Source organism: Gallus gallus, chromosome 3 (assembly GCF_016699485.2).
Source record: "Gallus gallus isolate bGalGal1 chromosome 3, bGalGal1.mat.broiler.GRCg7b, whole genome shotgun sequence".
In the NCBI taxonomy this organism is placed as follows: Eukaryota; Metazoa; Chordata; class Aves; order Galliformes; family Phasianidae; genus Gallus; species Gallus gallus.
This window is the reverse complement of record NC_052534.1, coordinates 96,426,354-96,448,279: the sequence shown is the minus strand read 5'-3', so window position 1 is coordinate 96,448,279 and position 21,926 is coordinate 96,426,354. Positions and strand designations below refer to the sequence as shown.

General features: G+C 47.4%; 1 protein-coding gene and 1 non-coding gene across 12 annotated transcripts in view; both read right to left on the bottom strand.

Moving 5' to 3' along the window:
- Positions 1 to 21,926, bottom strand: part of HPCAL1 (hippocalcin like 1) — a 51,966-nt gene that overhangs the window by 15,516 nt on the left and 14,524 nt on the right. The window contains exons 1-2 of one of the 11 annotated variants that reach the window (XM_046938519.1): positions 10,254 to 10,440; positions 9,575 to 9,758 (exon numbers count right to left, since the gene is read on the bottom strand). The exons of 6 other annotated variants lie outside the window; for them this stretch is intronic. The gene's annotated coding sequence lies outside the window, so the exon portion shown is untranslated. Of the gene's footprint in view, positions 1 to 2,314; positions 2,467 to 9,574; positions 9,759 to 10,253; positions 10,441 to 12,129; positions 20,375 to 21,926 lie in introns of those variants that run through there. 4 more of the 11 variants (XM_040696864.2, XM_015276028.3, XM_015276027.4 and 1 more) reach the window with 4 other exon arrangements.
- Positions 20,063 to 20,172, bottom strand: MIR6655 (microRNA 6655). Its single transcript, NR_105524.2, has one exon. It is a non-coding gene; the product is annotated as a microRNA 6655 (primary transcript).

Genomic DNA, 21,926 nt, shown 5'->3' with positions numbered 1-21,926 from the left:
TGACAGACTGCCCAGAGAGCTGTGGGTGCCCCATCCCCACAGGCACTCAAGGCCGGGTTGGGTGGGCCCTGGGCACCCCGAGCTGGTGGGGGGCAACCAGCCCATGGCAGGGGTTGGTAGCTCAGTGATTGCTAAGTTCGCCTCCAACTAAGCCATTCTATGACAGGGCAAAGCTGGAGCATAATGCCTAGAAACTCCACTTCCACACTTTATTTAGTTTTATATAACAAATTCAAAGCGTAAGTGCCAAATTTCAGGCTCAGTCACAACTCTCCCACTAAACAAATTGGCTACTCAGATCATTAGTGCACTTGAGGACAACTGCACATCCTCCTGTTTACACTCTGCTAATCTCTACATTTCTCAGCCCGATAACAACACCAAAAGAATCCACTTTCAGTTTCTGTCAGGAGAAAGCTTCAAGAATTCAAATGCTATGGGGACTTCATTTTTTAATTAGAGATACCATCCTCGGTATACTACTGAGTTTAGGCAACCAAACAGACCTGCAAAATTAAACATGCAGCGATATAAACCTGCTGCTTCTGCCTGAAACCGCTTCCTCCTTCCCTAGGAAGCAGTGGCTTTAACTGGGGAAGTTCCTGATCGAAGCACAGAGGCCAAGTGATGTGAAGGGGCTAAAGACACGTCAAGGAGAGCAGGGAAGGTAATGCCTAAGTCAGTTATGTAAGCGGGGAAGCGTGGGGTGAAGGAACAGGAGGACACTGCGGGACGGACGGCAGCGAGCCTCCAAAAGCTGATAAAGAGCTTTGGCAGGAACCAGCCTCCCCACCACAGAGGGCCCCCAAACGGCGCTGATGCTTTCACTGCGATCTGTTTTCTAACGCTGATTTATTTTTGTTTGCTTAGTTTGCTGCTGAAGTGCCTACGGACAATGATGCTATTAAGCTCTTATTATAGCACGAGATTAGTCTGGGTTTCAGTTTCTGCTGAGCCAGCTCATTTCCTTCTACATTCATATACCGGAACAGATGCTAGAACACAAACGGGCAGTCATCATAACAGCATAAAAAGGAAGAGTTTTCACATAGCAGGAGTTAAAATTACTCTTTTTCACAGCTTTAGCCAGGGCAGTTCAATACCCTGTTCCTCAGGCTAATAACAGGGCATTAAAGAGACACAGAGCTATTACATAGCCTTTTCTTTATTAAAGAAAAGAACAGCACACCCCAAAATATCAGAACAACAACTGACTAACAAGAAGACTGGTCTGACTGGCTGGATGAAAGCCTTCAGAGAATCCAAATACAAAATTGACTTTTTTCCCCTCCTGTCATACAGGTGCCTCACGTGAATGTGGCATTGGCTTTGCATGCCGGATTGGACTGCAATTAGTCACACAAGTTCAGCACGAGTTAAAATCACTGGATACCCTGAGAGCATCCCTATGCTGCAACTGGTTCTTCCCAAACAAGAAAAAAGAGATTTAGGTTAGATATAAGGAAAAAGTCTTTTACAGGGAGGGTGGTGAGGCACTGGAACAGGTTGCCCAGAGATGTGGTTGATGCTCCGTCCATGGAGACTTTCAAGGCCAGGCTGGATCAGGCCCTGGGCAACCTGATCTAGCTGTGGTGTCCCTGTTCATTGCACGGGAGTTGGACTGGATGGCCCTCAGAAGTCCCTTCCAACTCTAAGGATTCTGTGATTCTATGAATAACTCACCTTCCATAAAAACCCACCTCAGGACTGCAGTTCCAACCTGGTTCAACAGGTGTCCAACCCACCCTGAATGTCCCCAACCAAGCCACCAAGGGACCATCTTCTCCCTATGTGCTGGTGCCCAGCCTGGGGCATCCCCAGCATGGGTGGATGCACCCCTGTGATGCACAGGGCTGGGCAGCACACACCCTCCTGAACTTTTGAGGGGGAAACAAGATGGAAAGACACCAGAACCATTCATAAAAATGAGATGGTGGGTCACTGAACAAAGCCACCTCACCCTCCTGCTCAGCACAAAGTGCTGCAGAATGCAACAGACACGTGGGGATGCCCATAGGAGGCGGATAGCCCACAGAGAACCAGCGAGCTGTGAAGTAGAAATGTGCAACCTAAACATACAGATGATATACACACCGGTAGAAACTGAGTTATGACGAGAAATGCTGATAAAGCTTAGAAGGGGTTTCAGAGCAATCTTTCTAAATCACTGGCTGCTGGATTTAAGAGAAGCAAGGCAGAGCAAGGCATGGAGAAAACTCATTTAGCTCCCTGGGCTGAGAACGTTATCAGCCTCTGCGTGCCCACCGCAAGCCCACCGGAGGCTGCAGTTTGATTTTTGGTTCATTCTGTGTACCTCTGATCCCTTCGCTGCTGCTCTTCTCCTGACCTGTCCGACCCCAGCACAGCCCAGGAGGATGCCTGCTGTCCTGCTCACTCCTCCCGTCTGTCCCCAGGCTGACACAGCGGCCCTATGGCTCTATGGCTTGGGCTGCCCTGGCCGCTGCCACTCACCAGGAAGTGCAGGCTTGTGGGAGGCCTATTTTTAGACTCCTTCTTTTCTTTTCTTTTTTTTTTTTTAAGCACAAAGCCAAACGTGCACACACAAGCCGCTCATTCACTCTCGCCCTGCTCATGTTTCATGTCCTTCCTATAGTCAGAAACTGGAAGAAACCATAACGCTGCTTCTACCTACATCACCTCTTTTAAAACGCCCATTTCTATCCAGGCAAAAACAGGAGCCTCTGGAAACACCGTGCTACATCTCCAGTGAGGAGCTGAGGAGAGCACTGCGGGCTGTGGTGCTGTGGAAACTCGCACCTGGCTCCCATCTGGGAAAAGACACAGGGCAAAGCCCCCTCAAGGGCCCCGGGCTTTCATCTCAGAGGCACAGGCTGAGTGGTCAAGGCCTTTACTGCCAGCTGGAACTCAGAGCTAGGGGAACGGGTCACACACCCACCATGGGAACTGCTGGTACAATGCTCAGCTTCCCTCTGTGGTAAAATGAAGCCAAACATTGGAAATGACAGAATATCCCAGTCGGCAGGGGCCCTCAAGGATCACTGAGTCCAATCTCCATCTGCACACAGCACCACCCAAAACCCAAACCCTGTGTCTGAGGGCGGTGTCCAAATGCTCCTTGAACTCTGGCTCTCACGTCTCTTGGCAGCCCGTTCCATGCCCACCGCCCCGTGGTGCAGAGCCTTTCCCTAACCCCACCTGACCCTCCCCTGCAACATAAATCTGAACCACGTGACACTGCAAGAAGGCATCAGACTCATCCATAGTATCTCACTACTGATTATTACCTCTGGGATACTCAGTAGCTATGCCATTGCATGAGCGCTCAGAGAAGTACTGGGCACCTTCGTGTACTCCAAGTGGCCACTGGACTCACAGGCTTTGCTTCCAGAACTTCAACAAGAATAATTTGTCAAATTATGAATATTTAAGAATACAAAATTAATGGGTACCGCTACTTATTAGTATAAACTCATATTTAAGAGCATAAAAAGGTGGAAGCTAAGATAGTTAGGACACCTCGACCGTTTAGTGGTCCTCCACACTAGGACAAAAAGTAGAGCTAGCACAGCCTTGCATATACCTTTAGTAATTCAAGAATCTCTTGTTAAAGCTGGCAAATATTCCTGCGCATTTTAAGCAGCAGAGGTGACTCATGAATGTCTTCTCCCAGCCCAACTCAACAAACCTATGGTGAAAGCCAGGCTGGTAGACTTGCAGAAAGGTTCTAGGGCAGCAGATGACATTAGCTAATAAACACTCTTTGCTTTATTCTGGACCAACCCTGTTGGCCCTCTAAGCCAATTGGGTTTTCTAAGCAGGTCAGTGCTCCATGGTACCCAGAAGGAAATGGACCAGCTGTGCACCGCTGTGCCCTCCAGCCAACAGACAGAGACCTGAGCAGCACAGTCCTTCTGCCTCAAACCTCCTCACTCCACATCATGCTGGAAGCGTGTTCTGAACGCACCTCCACCGAGAGCAAAGTTCTCCAGACCTGTGGCATGTCTTTTTTCCAAAGGTTTTCTTGTAAGTTATATATAAAAATGAAAAACAACCGACCAAAAAACCTTGTACAGTAATTAGAAGGAAAAACTCCAAACGAAGAGGACACTGACTATAGCTGCCCACGGCTTTTGCTGTACTGGAGATGGAGAGACTTCACACAAATATCATGGCAAGGCTTCAGGTCTCATTAGTCACCCTGTTGGTATTTTATCGGCTTCTGCACAGAGCCTGTGCAACACCCTCTGGAAATGCAGCACGGCATCCGATGCCAAGGTCAAGGAAGCCAGATACCACCTTGCTTAAAAACTGAAATGATTTATCTGTGGCAATAAAAAGGCATACTTTCTGGGCGACAGGTAAGCCGCATGATGTGCCCCTGTGCCTCCTGTTCCTTGAATGCCCATGCATTTAAGTGCCCTGGCACTCACACATCAAGCTCTTTCCTTTCCCACCTTCAGTGAAGCCTGCAGACGACTCCAGCAGCAGCTTAACGGACTGTGTTTATTGCTGCATCCTTCACTTTATAGGTCAACATATACCAGAGAGCTAGCAATTCTCAGCTAATCAGATTTCCACGCAGACTGACAAATGGCTCCCAGTAAGAATATAAAAAAAGCCATAAAATAAACAATCCCTGTAATCAAGTAGCTCGATGTAATGCGGTAAGCGTGCAGAAAGCTCACACGCCTTACTAATGCATCTGTTAGCCCTCTGTGGCAGCATCCTGGGGCTGATGGTGCTTGGGGGGGACCCATAGTGTCCCCCCCCACATAGTGCTAGTGCTGGTCACTACTGTTTGTGCTTCAGGAACAATGTGGTATCTTAAAACACAGTCACTAGCAGTTCTTTGACATATCATCAGTGCACTCGCACAACACCAAAGCCTGAGCTAAAAGCCAACTGAAATGATGCTTGCAAAGGTCTCTGTTCCACTGCTGGATAAAACCAGGCTGGCAGCTGTTATGAGGCAAGTCCTTTTTATCTACTCAGCCAGCCCCCCCCGCCCCAAAACCACAAACTGACATCAGTGACAGGATGCTTAATTTGGCCTTCCCGTGAAAAGCAAGCAAATCTTTCTACCCTGCCTCTGCAGCTCTGCTCTATTTGGTCCTTCCAAATCCAAGTCCTACACACACAACCACGCCTTACCCCAAGACAACATTCTCAAGGACATAGTAGGATGCTCATCAATGGAGGTCCTCAAGAGGCAACTGGAGTGAGTCTTAGGTAAGTTCCTCCAGGCTCTCTTTTCCCAGGAAAGACTGGATCTGATGAACTGTCAAGGTCACTCTCAACCTGGGCTGTTCTAAGTTCCGTGTTTCAGAAAGCTCACTCATCACAGAGAAGAGCTTGAGAAGTTCAAGTAAATCACTTCCACACAGCCCACCTCTCCTCTACCGGAGCACCGTTGGCTGCGGGCACTGCACACCCCAAGAGCCAAACCACCGACGCCAGGAAGCAAGCAAGCCAGGAGAAGAGAGGTGCTGGAGAAAGGCAGGCAGAACATCACAAGTCCCTGCCCCACAGAGGTGCACAGGTGGCTTTAAAGGACGTCCAGGACTCCCAGCTGAACACCAGTGTTCCTGGAGGTCTGGCACCCTGAGCAGGTAAAGGGGATGGCAAACCTGCCAAGGTCCCAGATTAGGAGTGAAAGAAAAACCTGTGTACACAATACTCTTACTGCAGCTATAAATAGCCCCCACTGAACCTAAGTTTTATATGCCGCACTGACACTCCCGACTTAATAGGATTTGCTGGGTAGCCCGAACCAGTTCTGGCTGCATGGGGCAGCTTGGCCAAGCAGTGCGGCGGCGTCTGCACAACTTGTGCACAGGGGGAGCAGAGGGATCAGGGGAACAGACATGTTTTCGGTGTTGCATTCAGGCTAAAGCAAGAGAAGATCCTGAGAAGCTCCTGAAGGGCCGTAGGGAGGTGTGCATGTGCAGCACGATGGGGAGAAAACTTCCAGGCAGCAGTGTCAAAGTAACGAGCTTATCCCACGGCTAGGTCACCGATACTCCTGTTCCTGTGACAAATGCCACTTCTTCCTCCTTTCTACTCATCCTAGAGCAAGGAAAACAGCACTTCAATAGGATACACTTTATGGAATCCTTTATATAATTTCAAATATTCGATTGCTTCTCTGCGTAGCTCATTATGTCATCCCACTGCCTGTAAGTAAACAAAGCCAATTCTCCCACTAATGAGTCAGTACCTTATCCAAACAGTCAAGATAAGGATCTAAACTTCTCCTGTATTGCTTGTATTCCTAACAAATAAATCCCTCCCTGCTTGGGTTACTGCCTGTTAACCCGAGTACCGGGAACCAAATAAATAATCTTTTAAATAATCTTTTCTTGTACCACATCCACCACACTGCCTTTGTCTCGGGGCGAGTGCCGGTCCCGAGGCTGAGCTGTGGTGCCAGGCCTGTGCCCATCCGTGCAGGACCAGATAGGGCAACTGCAGATTGCTACAGGCTGCTGACCCAGTCTGCTCAGGGCTTGCTCACAAGCAAGCCCGTTGCTCCAGGCCACGTGGGGTCTCCAAGGCTCAGGGATGCTGTCTCCGTGTGCAGCACTTCCGGGCTTTTTCGGGGATGAGGTTTGGCTATTGGGAGCACTGGGAATTCATAACGCAGAAGAAGAAAGAAGAAAGCTGACCTCAAGCTGCTTCAACACACTCACTCTGAAACCGAAGTTGCAAAGACGTGACGCATCATTTTTTCCTACCGCAATCTTAACTGTTATGGAAAATGCATTAGCAAAGAAAGGGGCCAGCTCGTGAGCTAACCTCACCTGCCTGCTCTGCATCTGCTTCTTCAGCACGCGCTGCACGCCACGGAAATCACATACTCAGTGTTTGCATGGATATCTAGGAACCCTGGGCAGAAGTGATTGTAAAGAGGCATGTAGTTTAAAATTGCATTAAAGAAACGGCTATAATACAATCGCAAGTCACTCCATTCACCGGAGGCTGAACGTTGCTAAGGGAAGTTATGAGCCTCCCCCTGCAAATAACCTTATCTACCTGCAACAGCAGTTTGACACCGTTCTTATTCAGCGCATGTACGAGCTCAGAGTCAGGTGATCCTTGAAGAGTTTAAAACAAAGAACACGGCAAAACGTAAAGGGCCTCAACAAACCGAGCACAACGCTGCTAAGGGGCTCCTCCAGCCACACCTCACGTCCAGCCTTCTTCTCAGGAGCCTTTCTGCAGGAGATGGAAAGGCAATCTGCTCCCCAGGAGCTGGGCAGGATGGATGACGGATTGGTGGCTCGCACTGCAAAATCAATTTGCTTCATTCTGCCCAAGTGCTAATTTGGCTCAGGGGGAGGGGGGAGGAAAAGGAAAAAGCAGAATGGGAGGCAAGGAAAATGCCTGAATGTTAGATTAGGCCAACTCCTCAGCTAGAAAATCTAGATTAAATTAAGCATTCCTGCGAATTTGTAATAGAGGAACAAATGGCTCCCATCTGGAAGCTCAGCAAATTAACTTGGATCCTGGTTAAGAAGACAGCAGCAGAGCCTGCTTCCAGAAATGTAAATATGCAGCGTGCATTTGCAATCCAATCACGGGCTAAAAATGTAAAGCAACTCAGAGTGGAAATCTGATTTGGTGTCTACCCTCTTAATGGGAAATAAAACAAGAACTCACTGTAGACACAGCAATCTGGGCTCGTTCCTCCTGCTCAGAAAGATGCTGCAAGATGTGTGTGCAGCAAGGAATCCTTCAGCTGCTTTGGATTGCAGCTCCTGCTGGGGCTGGCTTTCCTGCCTCGTGCCCTGCTTCTCCATCTCCTTTTCCATCCCATGTCTCTGGCCGTACTGTTTTCAGTCCTCTGCTTTCACTTTCGCCACTTTATCTGGCCCTTGTTATTAGAGTATTTGAGCTCCTCATCGCCTGAGGTGTTTCCTTTTGGTTTTCTGGTACGATACGAAGTGCCCTCAGTGTGCAGACAGAGAACTCACCCACGGGCTCAAGAACGGAGCTAAATTTGGCTCAGAAGAGGACAGCCCCTGTGCCAGCAGGGGGGAGCAGCCCAGGGAGTCGAAGCGGAGCAAGCAGGAGCCTCTTTTAGATGCTCCCTGGAGGTGCCCACCTCCCTCTGGGCTGCAGGGAGCCCGGGGAGACCAGGCTGAGCCTCCTCGCACAATCCCCAGGGGCCTGCTTTCAACCCCACAAAAGGAAGGAAAAGCCATTACAAGTTAATGTCATCCATATGGTTCAAGAACTGATACCGCAAGGGAAGTTTTAGGATGTTCTGCCCCCAGAAAGCATGCATGGAAAAAGGATGTTTCTCAGTGGAGGAGGTACGGCCGTCTGTGATCACAGCAGGCATGGCTGAGATTTTTAAACTAAAGGGGAAAAAAAAATCCTCTAGAGAAAGGATAATCAGGAAAATCAGTTAATTCCCACATCTGGTTTCAATAAACAGACGGGGAGATTGGTAAATGTGGACAAAAAAGCACATAGTGTCATCTAAACTTTGGAGAACAAAGAGCACATTAACATCAACAGCGGCAGTCAGATAGGATGGGGGATAATTAGGCAGATGATGAGTAAGAAACAAGAGCAGGCATTAACATATTGATACTGGGAGCCAGGGCAATACAGCGGGAGAGCCAGCAATGGAGAAGCCGGGAAGCAGAAGAGGATGTTAGAGGAGAAGCAGCCCAGGAGAGGGGAGCAGGAGGGACACGAGAGCCCCACAGCGCTCATGTGGGTCCGCACAGCAGAACACGAGGCCCGCGGGGAGATAAAAGTGCTGGTAGGGCTCACGTACGGGGGAACTGCGACTGTCCCAAATGTTAAAGTGATGAACATAATGTTAAGAACTGACCACAGGTATTCTTGGAAGCAGCAGGCAGAGGGTTTAGTCCTCCAGCTGCTGAAGTAGAAGAGGGCGATGCTAATTTAGACGCTGTAAGTAGCTGTGAGTGCTCACAGAAAGTAACTCGCACAAGCATGGAGCAATGGGTTAAGTAAGCAGAAGGAAAACCTGACTGGAAACACAGTCATTAACATCTTCCATTTTCAGTAAGCTTAGAGGAGTCCAGGGAACTTAGGAGGGAAGTAAGCTGGGTAGAACTGTAAGGAGCTTCATGTATCCTTACGGTAAAGATGAAAATAGGAAAAGTAACCAGCTGGTGTCCCAAGCAAAGTGGGGGAGATTTGCTGGGAACAATCCTCAATCTGACTGACTACATACTCCCAAGAACAGGGATAGTGGGACTCAGCAGAGCGCCTACGAGGAGCACAAGGGAACTCAGCAAAGACAGCCGTGTCACGGAGGTCGGGAAGCCAAGGGGTAAAGAGAAATTGCCAAAGTCAAGCTGAATTAGATGACGCTAATGAAAATAAAGAGCAAAGACCAAAATGTTCTGCGGTGATGTGAATAAAGAAAAAAAGAACTTGGCTGATATCTCCAAAACTGAAAGCACGAGAAGAAAGAGGAGTTTTGCTGTCGCTGCATCAGGACGGCGAACAGCAGGTGGAAAGAAAAAACCCACAGCGCTGACAAAAAAAAAAAAACCCAAATCTTTACAACAGCCTGTAAGTTCACCCTGAAAGTGAGGCAGTTTCCTACCAGGGAGGGAGGTGAGGCACCCAGAGAGGACCCGCTTGGTTTCTGGATTGGTTTCTGGACCGTGCCACCAGCATGGCTTCTTAAAAGCTGCTCTTTCCAGCCATGCTGACCACCACCCCCTCGCAGAGCGACCGACACAACGGGGTTGCTGAAAGAGTCTCTTGATGCACGGAGAAAAACCTATCTTAAAAAAATGAGATTAAATGAGATTAATTGCCACCTGCGGCTTCAGCCCTCGGCACCCACAGCCAGGACTGCTATTGGTGCTCTCCTCAGCGCCTTCTCATCCCGTCTCTGACCTCGGCAGAGCATCCCCTGCCTGATCCCTTTGGCAGGAGCTGCGGAGGCTCCCACACCTGGCAGCCCAGAGCAGGTGTTTATTTCTGGCTGTCGCTAATCTGATCCCTTTGGGGCAGGCACAAAAGGCAGACCAAACCCAGCCAAGCCGTTGTGGGGTAAGAGCAGTCTGGCCCATGTTTGCTTACTCAAATTTGGTAGCAAATAGGTTAAGACTACAAACAAGCCTTGCCCTGAATAACCCTAATGTCGCACAGGTGTCTGCCTGGAGCTCATCTCCCCAACTTTGGGCCCTGAGCAGAAGCAAACTGCATCATTGATAAGCACACTGGTAAGTCTCTTCCTCTGCCACATGCAATCAAGAGAAAGGCAATTCATTTACCTGAGAGAGCTGACTCTTCTCGGGATTAAACCAAAAACCACAGCACGAAATGGATGTAAAACCTCCAGCACTGAAGCGTCACCATCAGAGCACAGGGCTGCCTTTAGGGAAATGGAAAATATCCCTAGCAAAGAGCTGTAGTTCTGCCACAGAGCACCACCAATTCCTCTGCAACGAGTGCTGCTGTGTAGCTGCACCAAGGCAGCGCCCAACCACACCACCAGCACTGGCCACGTGGCCGCAGGTCATTGGGAGTCACAGCCTGCACAACAACACAGTTCCCACCACACAGACCTATTCTTGTCCAGCTTACCAGGAAAACAAGATGGGTGTTGCTGGAAGAACTGCAACCAGAATAACTTGAGGAAAGGGTAAGAAGCTATATGAGTAACCTTGTGACTTATGCCCAGCTCCTCTGCTGCTCACCGCCTCCCAGCCAGCTCGACTGGGTGTAGACTGAATGTATCACTGCTATTCCAAGTAATGAAAAACAGCTTAACCTTCAACCTGCCAAATACTCCGGGGACATCTCCAACAGAACGGCAATTAAAACCAGAGCTAGCACATATGCAAGTCTCCAGCATGAGCAGACATGAGGTTTTTCTGAGTCAGTTGTTCTGATGCAATGCAATGAGTAGCGCTGTGACTCGGAGCTGCAAAAATGTTCAAAACGTACAAGTTTCCAGGATGCATAAGAAACCAAACTGAAGCCTTTTCCGCAGCCTTACGGTTCTGCCTTGCCTTCTGCCTCACACATCATTGCGTTGCAGAGCGTTTAGCCACCCTTCCACATCCAGCTGTGCCCATCACTAAGCGCTGGGCAGTGCTCTCTGCTGGAGACCTGCTGAGGGCAAAGCCAAGATATCAGCAGCTATCCCCGTTCTGAGGGCTATTCCAGGCTGTACAAAGATGACCGATGGGGATTTTCACATGTTCTGCGTGATATCAGCAGCTAACAATGAAGAGCACTTGTGACCTCCGATCAACAAAGCCTCTTGGCATCTTTATTGACTCAGATTAGACATGTCTCTAAGTGCACGAAATAAACCCAGCTGACTCCATGATAATTGAAGCACGTGTCCAAAATAAAGTAGGAGACTGAATGTTCTTCTGGCTTGGGGCATACTTCAAACCCCTTTCATTATAGGCTTTCCAGTGCAAGACAGGATGATGCTGAAGAAAAGAGAACCAGGCTACAAACCACAATCATTTCATTGACAGCGTTTTATCTTTGCATCACGCTTGCAGGGAAAGAACAGCAGCAAAAAGGCTCAAAATTTATTGCAAAGACACTCGTGCACTGGCTGCCTGCTAGCTCATTAATCATCTATTGCCCACTTAGCAGAAATGTAATTCTTTTGGAATTCATTCAGACTGCAAAATTATAAGAGGGCATAGTGACTGGAGTCAAACCTGACTCTGTTTTACATCTGCTTCAGCTGTGCTCTCTCTCTGCAACAGAGAGAACCAACTCCGAGGGAAAAAACGTCTCATAGATGAAGGCTGATCGATCGCCCAGGCGCAACTCCAGCCCAACCCCTTCAGATCTCTCCAAGGGATGTCATTTACAGAAACTGCTTCTAATGAGGAAATCTTAAGGCAAAGGGAGGCAAACCCGAGGGCAACCAGTATCAGTCTTTGTAGATCATGAACAACCGTTCGCTCTTTTGCTTCGGTAACTGCGTTTCCCCTTATAACTTTAGCCTCTGTGCTCCACCTTCTTCCACAAACACCCACTGCTGGGCTGTGGTAGCCAACGCTGGGTTACAGAGCAGTGACCATGTGAAAAGCACTTCATCTTCCCCTCAGCTCACCCTGCCAGGGTAAGCCAAAAGTTTTTGACAGCCCAGGCTATGGAGGGAGATCTCCTTCTTACCTTTCAGGTGATATTTGCCTGGAGCTCTGTTGTGAAGGAGCATTTAACTTAGAAAAGAAAAGCCAAGGGTGCTGCTCCAAATAGCAAACAGTACGCTTTTAGAAAGGGCACCAAGCCAAAGAAAATCACTTGTCTTCAAAATAAATAGATGGATGGATAGATAGGCAGACAGGCACAAGCTAATCCTCCCAAGTGCTCCTGAGAAACCCGTCTCGTTGGAAGTAATTCCTGAGAAGCCTCCCTTGGAGGCTGAGCATCTGTGCCTGCAGCACCTGGGGTACTGACATGGGTCGCTGCCCTTGCATAGAGCATCTCATAACCCCGTGTTATGGGAAGGGTGTTAAAAGCTTAACCACGTGGGGGAAGGAAGGACAGCTGCCCATCTCTGGTAATGAGAGAAGTGATGCTAAAAAAAAAACAGAGTGCAGAAAGCCACAATACTTCAAAGAATTCTCCAAACTGAGCTGCAGCTGAGCTTGCACGCACAGATCTGCATCTGACGGACAGGAGACAGTGACAGCAGAGGAATGAAGTAAACAGCCACTTGCCAAGAACAACTTTCTGACAACAGTCAGAAAATGGTAGCTTTGGTGGGGTGAAGCAGTGGGGTTCAACAGCGTCACATCTGCATTTAGGGAAGATGAATGAGAAAAAAACAAGTCAGCCTTGCGGACGGTCGGTCTCCTCACCCTGACTCAGAGCCAGCCACGTCCCATCTCTGCAGCAGCACAGCCTGCAGAGGCATTAGCAGTAATTAAGAGAAGCCAACTGCAGTGAAAAGCCGGGCTGCTGTAAGAGAAACGTGTGCCGCTCGGGTAGAGATCCTTCGCTCTGTTTTCCACTTGCGGCGGGCCAACATGGTACATCCCTTACACACCGCTCCTACGGTGTCCCCCGGTCATTCCTCCATGTTGACCAACGTCACCAAACCCCAGGCAGGACTCCCAGCAGCACTTATCCCAGCGGCTCTCCAGGAGGCCACTGAGGACATCACGTGTGGCCGCTGTGCAGATGTGCGCTCTCCCACATTGCCGAACAACTTTCCCAAGTGCGATCTGCTGTCATCTCCCAAAAAGCATGAAATGGAGAACAGCTGATCTGCAGTGATTTTCCTTAAGTAGCAATCGGATGCATATTGAGCAGTTTTTTGGGGGGAAAGGTGGTGCGGGGGAATTGGTTGCTTTGTGCCCTTTCTCTCCCAGTCCCATATATAGCTCCAAGCCCACTTGTGCAGCTCGCTGTAAGATTAGTTGGCTCGCCCAGGCAGACAAGGGTAGACCCTTAAGACGGTTAAGTGATTTGGGGCAGGATGATCATCTGTCTCCTCCCTGACCACAGTTAACTGTTCCACGTCCCTCCTCATGCTGGGGAGGATGGCTCAGGGCTGAGGCTGAGCACCTGGGTCTGCAGGAGTGAGCTCCTTGCAGCACGACCAGCAGCATCCCTCCTCCCTCAGCATCCAGGGCTTTGAATCAATGCTCCTATAATGCAGACATGCCGCTTCTCCCTTTTGCTTATTCCACCCAGAGTTCAGTGGTGCAAACAGAAGGGAAATTAGGCAGCAAAGCCCGGTGGTGGGCTAATAAATCATACCGTGGATCTGCACTCAGATGGTTGAAAAGAGCATGACAAACCTACAACAGCCTGCAAATTTCTCAAATTAAATGGTTCTTGGTGTTAGAAAGGTCAGCCATCTGCTCAAATGTTCATGTTCTTGTTAATTTAACCTTTCTTCTTCCACTCTTCTCTCCTGACTCCTCAGAAAGGAGAAAATACCACCTAAGTCACAGCAGTTAGCTCTCCTCTTCCAGAAGGCTCTATGCACAGAAAACACATTTTTGGCTAGGGCAGATCGTGAAGAAAGGGATAGAACCAAAGTGGTGGAAAGAAGCACTATGTTAAAACCTACAGAGAGCCTCGACCACGTGTGGCACCCAGGAAACAAACTGCACGGTGCTGAAATCTGCAGCCAGTGTCTCAGGGTACTTCTTATCCATCCCTCCCAACCTCTACTCAGTCTTGCAGGGCTCCTAGAGAAACCTAACACCCCTCGTTAAATGGTCATCTCCCAGCATGGAGAGCTTCCAAGTAAAATACAGCTGGTCTCTGTGGATTTCACATATGTATCTAATGGAATTGTTTGCTTAAAGCTATATATATATAAATATGCATATTTGTATATATATATATATGTTTGTATGTTTAAAAATATAAGCATCTGGAGTTTCTCAGCAAGTAAGGCCAGCCCAAGGCTGAAGCTGGCTTTATAAGATTAGTGGGCTCTGAGCTGTGTAGGATATGAAGAGATATGAAGAACCAAATTCTGCTCTGCATACTCTCACAGTCAGAGTTATTCTCTCTTGTCCTCTACTCCATGTAATAGAAGGAAAAAAAAAAAAAAAAACAACCAAAAAGATGACAAGTTCTGATCAAGTTGAAAAACAAGGGGTACAGGCATACGGAGCCCAAACATGTTGTTTCCAGGAAGAGGCCAAGGCTGGGTAGGGGAAAGGAAAAGTTGTGAAAGCAGATGGCTGATAAAGAGTTGGCCTTCTGCAACCACCTAATGCTCCTGTAATGCCTCTTCAAGGAACTGGCCAACGTGCCTCAGTTGGTGGGGGAGCACACCTCCATTGGGATCCCTCTGGTGCAAAGGAGAAAGCAATACCTGCATCCTAATGCCTCCAGCTCTAGGCTGGGAATGATGGCTTCAGAGCAGACTGGGCGACACACTGCTTTATTGTGTATCATTCTGAAGCAGCAGGAGCTGAAATGAGGTTTTGATGGAGATATTTGGGTAAAATTCTGTGTAGCGGAGGCATCTTACAGAACTACCTACTGGGTTAAACACAGCTGAGTTTGGATGGAGAAAACACCCCCACGCTGGCTTGAAAATCCAGCCAGGAACAGGTGTGAATACTTGCTATTGCAGGTGGCTTAATTTGGGGGAATGATGAGGAATGCATTATCCAGAATTGTTGCCATTCATCATTTTGTAACACCTCCAGCTTAAAACCCAGCAAAAGCTTAGCAGCCTGACCTCTGGGAAGAAAGTAAAAGCACTGCTACAGCACCAAAGCCAAAATATTTTCCTGTTTTCAAAAGTCAACAGGACCTGTGTAATTGGAAGAACGGTGGCCTAAGGGAATTGGTTTCACTGCAAAACTGTTTAGGCATCTGCCATTAGTTTAAAAGCCCATTTTTGCTTAATGACTGCAGTTTCACATGCTCCCAATGCCATGCATTATAACTGTCATCCCATAACCTCAGATTTATGACAGCATCCTGGAGCATCATTGTACTCCGGAGCCTGCTGACATTCCCATTATTAAACCAGTTCTTGCAGGTCTTCACTTGCATTTAGACCAAACAAACCCTGGATCCTGCCTGGATGTGGAGGAACAGGCACTCCCACGGAGGAGGATCTGTCCCTGCTCCCACCATGCCATGGGCTGCAGGCTGAGCCATCATCACCCCAAGCACCTTACAGAGCATGGGAGGCTGAAGGGAGAAGGAAGCTTGAGATGCGATGAGAAATAAAAGTCAGAATTGACCTGTGATTAGCTAAAAACAGAACGATTCCCTCATCATCATGCGAAGGATGAAGAGCATCATAAAGCCAACTGTCCTCTTAGGTTAGAGTGCAGAAAAAGCATTTGGCTGGAAGGGAACGCAACCACAGAGCTTGGAGCTGTCTGGAAACAGCTGAAGAAGCAGCCAGCCTGGAAAACTCAAAAATCAAACTCTTTTCCTTTGAGATCCTCCCTATGGCTCAAGAGGACAATCTGCAGTCGTTTTGCAAGTACTCCACAAAATTCAGCTGTTAGTACCTGCCAGCCCTGAAACATCTTTTGCCCACGCTATCATCCCTCAGTCCTCAATTCAGTTGTCATTTTGCAGGTAAATTCATCTCCCACTCTCTTCATAGCGGGGAAGAGGGACCATTCAATCCTCTTACCCGACTGTCTGAGTGAGGAGCAGAGTTTATCAAATATATCTGGTCCATCTTCAAGCAAAAACAACTAGAACACAAACCCGAGCAAAACAAAAGGAAAAAGCTCTTTTCCTTAGATTCAAAATACTTAGAAAGCACACAAACTCAGTGAAGGTACCCGCAGTGCATTCTGAAAACAATCTGTTCGAGCTGCTGCATGCTGAAGTTTCTATTTTCATACTCTTGCATTAGCATAGCCATTGTACACCTTATTAGAGTTAAAATATTTCATCATGATTCAGAAAGAAGGTACTTTAACTTAGAAGGAGACATAAAAACAAACTGCCTTCATGATTCAAGTATAAATGATGATATATAATTACCTATTCTGACATATAGGTAGTAGCAGTACACAACAAACAATGAAAGGCGATGGACACAGATTAATACATGCCTTAATGCTGACGTTTCATGAAATAATGGTAGTCCCAAATGCTAAACACAGGCTAAAGGTAAAAGGACTAAAATGAATTGGGGCATGTTGTTCTTTTAAAGGGAGAGTTACATTAGATAGGTCAAAACTTCAGGATGGGAGGATGTTTTCAGCCTTTACTTCAAAAAATCTTTCAATTAGTGTTTAGAAATGTCTCCCTGCCTTCACATCTGGCTGTTCTCAAATCCAGTGTGTACCCCAAGTCAAGTTATTCATTTTATTTTATTACAGTCAATCCGACAGCTTATGTTCACCAACCTTACATGCCACAAAACAGGTCAGATTTCACCAGCTGGCTCCCATACTTGCCTCAACAGCTCACCATCAGCTGAACAGAGCCGAAAGGCTTTGTAAGAAGGGCTCCAGTAGAAAACCTTCAGCATCCTCATGACCTACACCTGTCAAACACACCTTCCAACAGGCCCGCTGCATTGCCCAGTCAGCACTACGAAGCACTACAGCTACAATGACCATCATTTTTTAAATGCAGGCAGTAACAATTATGTAGTTATTGAAAGGATAGGCATTTCTGTATATAATTAATGAGGAAGATGTAATGTTCTCTTTCTTTGCAGATGAAGGCTTGAAGGGGGCAGAAATACTTGCACATGTGCATGGCACTACAGCACAAAGGGACATGGCTCAGTGATGGGACTCAGTAGGTCAGGCTGATGGTTGGACTTGATCTTGAAAGGCTTTTCCAACCCAGATGGTTCTGTTTTTTCAGTGTCCTGAACCCCTTTGCACACCTATGTGGGTGCATCCTTGCAGAGTTGGAGGCAACACTGCTGGCTCGCAGTAGCGCTTCCCAGTGTTTGCCTGCTGTGCTCTTAACCAGAAATTAGGACACTGATTTTGATCAGCTCCAAAGTGTGAATATTTGTTCCAGTTCAGAAAAAAACAGGCCTTGTTTCTTATTGCCTTCCCCTTCCAATAAAGGCCAAACACAGCAAAAGACAGGAAAACAGAGCAGCTCTGCAGTGGTTGGGTGCTGTCTGCCTGACCAGCGGGAACCAGGATGGACGGATATGCTGCCTGTAGATAGTACTGACTGCACCCTCAGGCTAACCTCAACAGTGGGGCATGCATTTCTATCGGCTTTATCAGGGCAAAAGCTGCAGCAGGATGATAAAAGGAGATGCCAAATTTCAGTGTGTTTTACAGACGGGGCAGAGCTGGCCCCAAAGCCAGCAAGGCAAAGGGATGCAGGCAGCACAAGAATGGCACCCACAAGAATTAGTTGCTGGAATCAGTTGGCCACCCATGAGAGCACGGATCCTATTCTACCACCTGTCCTTCCTACATCAGACACCTCCTCCCTGAAAAGAACAACGTGGCCAGGTCTGAATGGACAGCTCCCTTCCAATCTCTGCAAGCAAGGCTCTTCCCAGCAAGGGCTACAGGTCAACACGCCCTCATATTTTATTCCAAGCTTGGCCAACATGATTGAGGTCACAAGAAAATTAAAAATTTAATGATGCACTTTAAAGAAAGAAATGTAGGAAAAAAAAAAAAAAAAAAAAAAAGATGTGCTGAGCTCATGCCTAATCTTTGCAGCTCTTGGTACGGGCAGGATTTGCACAGCCATGTTGATTTTTTATAAAAATAGTAAATCGTATTATCCCCATGCTGCAGGACCAAAGATTCACAATGATACCTTAATACAGATTAAATAAAAATAGCACTACCTGAGTCAATCTGAGGATGATAATGCTTTGTAATCCTGCACTATTAGAGGATGAACAGTTGTATAGCAGTGAATCAACATGAGATACTTGCAAGGAGGAGATGCTCCTTTTCCCTTGCTGTACAGTGACGTTTATACAAAGTGCAGAAGGTGAGGGGTGGTTGTAGGAGGCACAGCACACAGAGGGAAGACAGCGCTATTGAGGGATAACTCTACAATAATACGTATATAGTATGCATAAAATAACAACACCACTTTTTAAGGCTGTGCCCCACTATCTTCCAGTTCTGAAATCCTGGCTAATAACTCATTAAGCCTGCTTTTAATTCTTTTCCCTATTGCTGTAAAGAATCAACTAAGATCTTTGAATGTTCAAAGTTCTTGCAAACTGGGCCATCACGGAGCCTGTGTGAGCTCAGAATCTTCTGATTCATTCATAAAAACAAAAACAGATGAACAGCAGTGCTGCACATCCATTGCTTTTTTTTTCTCCTTAATATCCTTGAATGAGCAAACTGTATACGTTAGAAGCAATACAACACAGAAATGCCTCAACAGTGAAAATGCTAATAAAATCCATTTATAATAGAACCTAGAAGAACAGAAAGCTTCAAATATCACTTTTTAAGGCTGGTTGCAGGAAGAGGAGAAAAACGTAAGCTTTGATTGGTGACACATTTTAAGCCATAATAAGTTCTTCTTAATTATGTTGTTACATAAGCGACTCACACAAAGGTACTGCACTTGCTATTGTGCTCCCCATTTGTGCTTTTTTAAGACACGTTTTCCAATTCACTGCACATTTGTTCTTCCCTGCTGCAATATATTGGTGCGTATCGCAGACATCTGGCCCTCGCAGCCTGCTGCAGAAGGTTTGATCAAACTGTGGGGAAAGGTAAGAGAACAAGGTAATGCCAGTGAAAGGTCTCCCTTTCCCCAGCAGGAGAGACCAGGGGTCTTTCCAAGGCAGTAGCACAGAGGATGTCCATAAATGAGGGAGAATAGACTCAACTCCCCCTTGCCTCCTTGACTCCCTCCTCCTCCTTTTCCTCTTCCCAAGTGAAGGAGGAGGTCCCTATGCTGGAGATCTTGCACACCAACAGCAGAGGGGCCACCCCAGCCCTTATCTCCTGTATGACAGGAGTATTCCCCAAAACACCCAAGCACTGACTGCAAGAGCACTCAGATTTCCACAACAAGATGCAGGCTGTCACCATGCACCTCCACGAGCCCAACCTCCAATGCTCCATGAGACCTCCATTGCAGGGGTGCTACCTTCCCTCAAGAAACAAAGCTTGCACAGGTTTCAGCTCAGTTTCCAGTTTGAAAATCACAGAATGGAAGAATCACTTGAGTTGGAAGGAACCCTTACAGACCGTCTAGTCCAACTCCCCTGCAATGAACAGGGACACCTACAGCTCCATCAGGTTGCTCAGAGCACCGTCCAGCTGACCCTGGGTGTCTCTGTGGATGGGGGATCCACCACCTCTCCAGGAAACCTATCCCAGTGCCTCAGAAAATGTTTCTCTAAGCTAGTTGAATAGGACAGATCTTTGGTGGCAGGAACTTTCAATTCTCTACATTAAGATTGAAGTCTTGATGTCCTTGCTGGTGCTGATCTTGATGTCCCATGCTGGACTATTGCTCAGAGCCCCATTTCAGCCATAGAGTCCCATGCCCGTGCAAATGACAGGCAGTTTCGGCTGTTCCTCGCCCTATTCCACATCCCATCTTCCCTCTCCTGCACACATCTCTGTTTCCCATTTGCTGCCAGCCTGCAGAAAATCTTATGGCTTTAGCCACTGAGTTCATGCCCCAGATGGAGAAGACCCCCATGCAGTGGACACCCAATGCCACCACTAGGGCACTGCTATCCTGCTGGCACCCAGGATACACAGCCTCCTAGCAGAACCACCTGGGCACCAATTTGGCTGTCCTGCTCAGAGTGGCCCCAGTTCAGCATGCTCCCATCACGTGCAGTCTCCAGCTGGGACAGTGCCTGTGCCCAGAGCTGCTTATCTGCTTACAGGCAGCACTGCAGCTAAGGAGCTTGCTCCATCAGAGCCTGTAGTACCCCATCAGGAGAGCACTGAAGCACATGCTCCAACACCCCATCCTGGCTGAGGCCACCACACTCAAGCACCCAGCTGAAGATGAGGCTCCCAGCACCCACCTCAGTGGCTAGTGCATGCACTCTCCACACCAGGAGTACTCATTGTGGGTGAGATCCAAGCTACTGCCAGGCACTTCCATGTTTGTCATGGTGCTCCCCTTGCTCTGAAGCCACCCCCACACGACAGACCACATGTTGTATTTTGAAAGCTGCCCAGAGGTCTCAGCACTTCAAGCCTATCTGTCTGCCCATCTCTCACCACATGCCATAAACTTCCATACAGAAACTGCTGCATGCCCTAGAATTACCTTAATATTGCCACAGGTCATTTCAATTCCCAAATGAGAATAAATAACATATCTGAACTTTGAAGGCGAGGAGAAACACAGACCGTAACAGCAGCAAAACTGTAATGCACAAACACCCCAAAACTCCAAATTCTGCTTGCAAAAATCCACGTTTCACCAAAGACCACAGGACCTTCATGCTTTTGAGAGCACTATCCAAAGGGATAACGCAGGAGGAAAAACAGTAACTCTGCTAAGTCTATTTTGGAGTATTAGCAAGTTTTGTACCTATAACCAGTGTAAGTGTCACTCAAAGTGGCAGCAAAAGGAAACCCAATGCAAGTTCAATTGAACCTGGCAGTAGGAAATTACCCAGCCTTTAATACACAGTGTTACAGCCAGCAGCCCCATGCTCCCCTCTGCCCTCGGGAAGAAAGTTTGATTCATCTTTCAACATCTCAAAAAGATCAACTGATGATTCAGGTCTCAATATAGTAATTATTAGTGCAAATAGCACACAGGTTTATAATGAAGATTCATGGCAGCTGCAGGGGTGGGGGAGAGAAGTTCGTAAGCTATTACTCACACGACCATTTGCAAAAGGCGCATGGGATTCATAACTTGGCCCTGTAAGACTCGTGCTATACGGATATATGCCTCAGTAGGAATGTCAGGGATTAACTGAGCTCCCGTTACAAAAAATACCAAAAATACCAAAAACGTGGATAACAGCATTTATTAAGTCAGGGATAATTCTGTTGATTAAAGATGTAATTGGAAACAAATAAATTTAAAGGAGTAATAAATAAAAGTAATGGTTTTCTGGCCAAAACTAACATGTACTTAAGGTGGACATGAGCTCAGTATAGCATACCATTCCCTAGCAACTCCCCTGCCATATCTCAGCCATATGCTGTACAGACACAGCAAGTCAGCCTGGCATCATCCGTGGGGAAAGGCACCTTACCCATTGAAAATACATTTATCTAAAAGATGGAGAAGTCCATTAAAGGCTTTGGACACTCAGCTGTGGTTCATTAGTCAGTCTGAACACACAAGATCTCTAATAGCTTGTATCCTGTGCACTAGGGAAATGCAACTAAAGAATAAACTTCCTGAGCAATTAATGCGTAACGATATAATTTTGTTAATCTCATTGGAAAGAATCTAGAATTGAAAGAGGAAACAGGGTGTGGATTTCTCTAGAAACAACAAATGCAAACAGCAAAGGGTGCTGCAGAGCAGCATGGCGGGGGCAGTGCTGGCAGAGGCGGGCTGCAGGG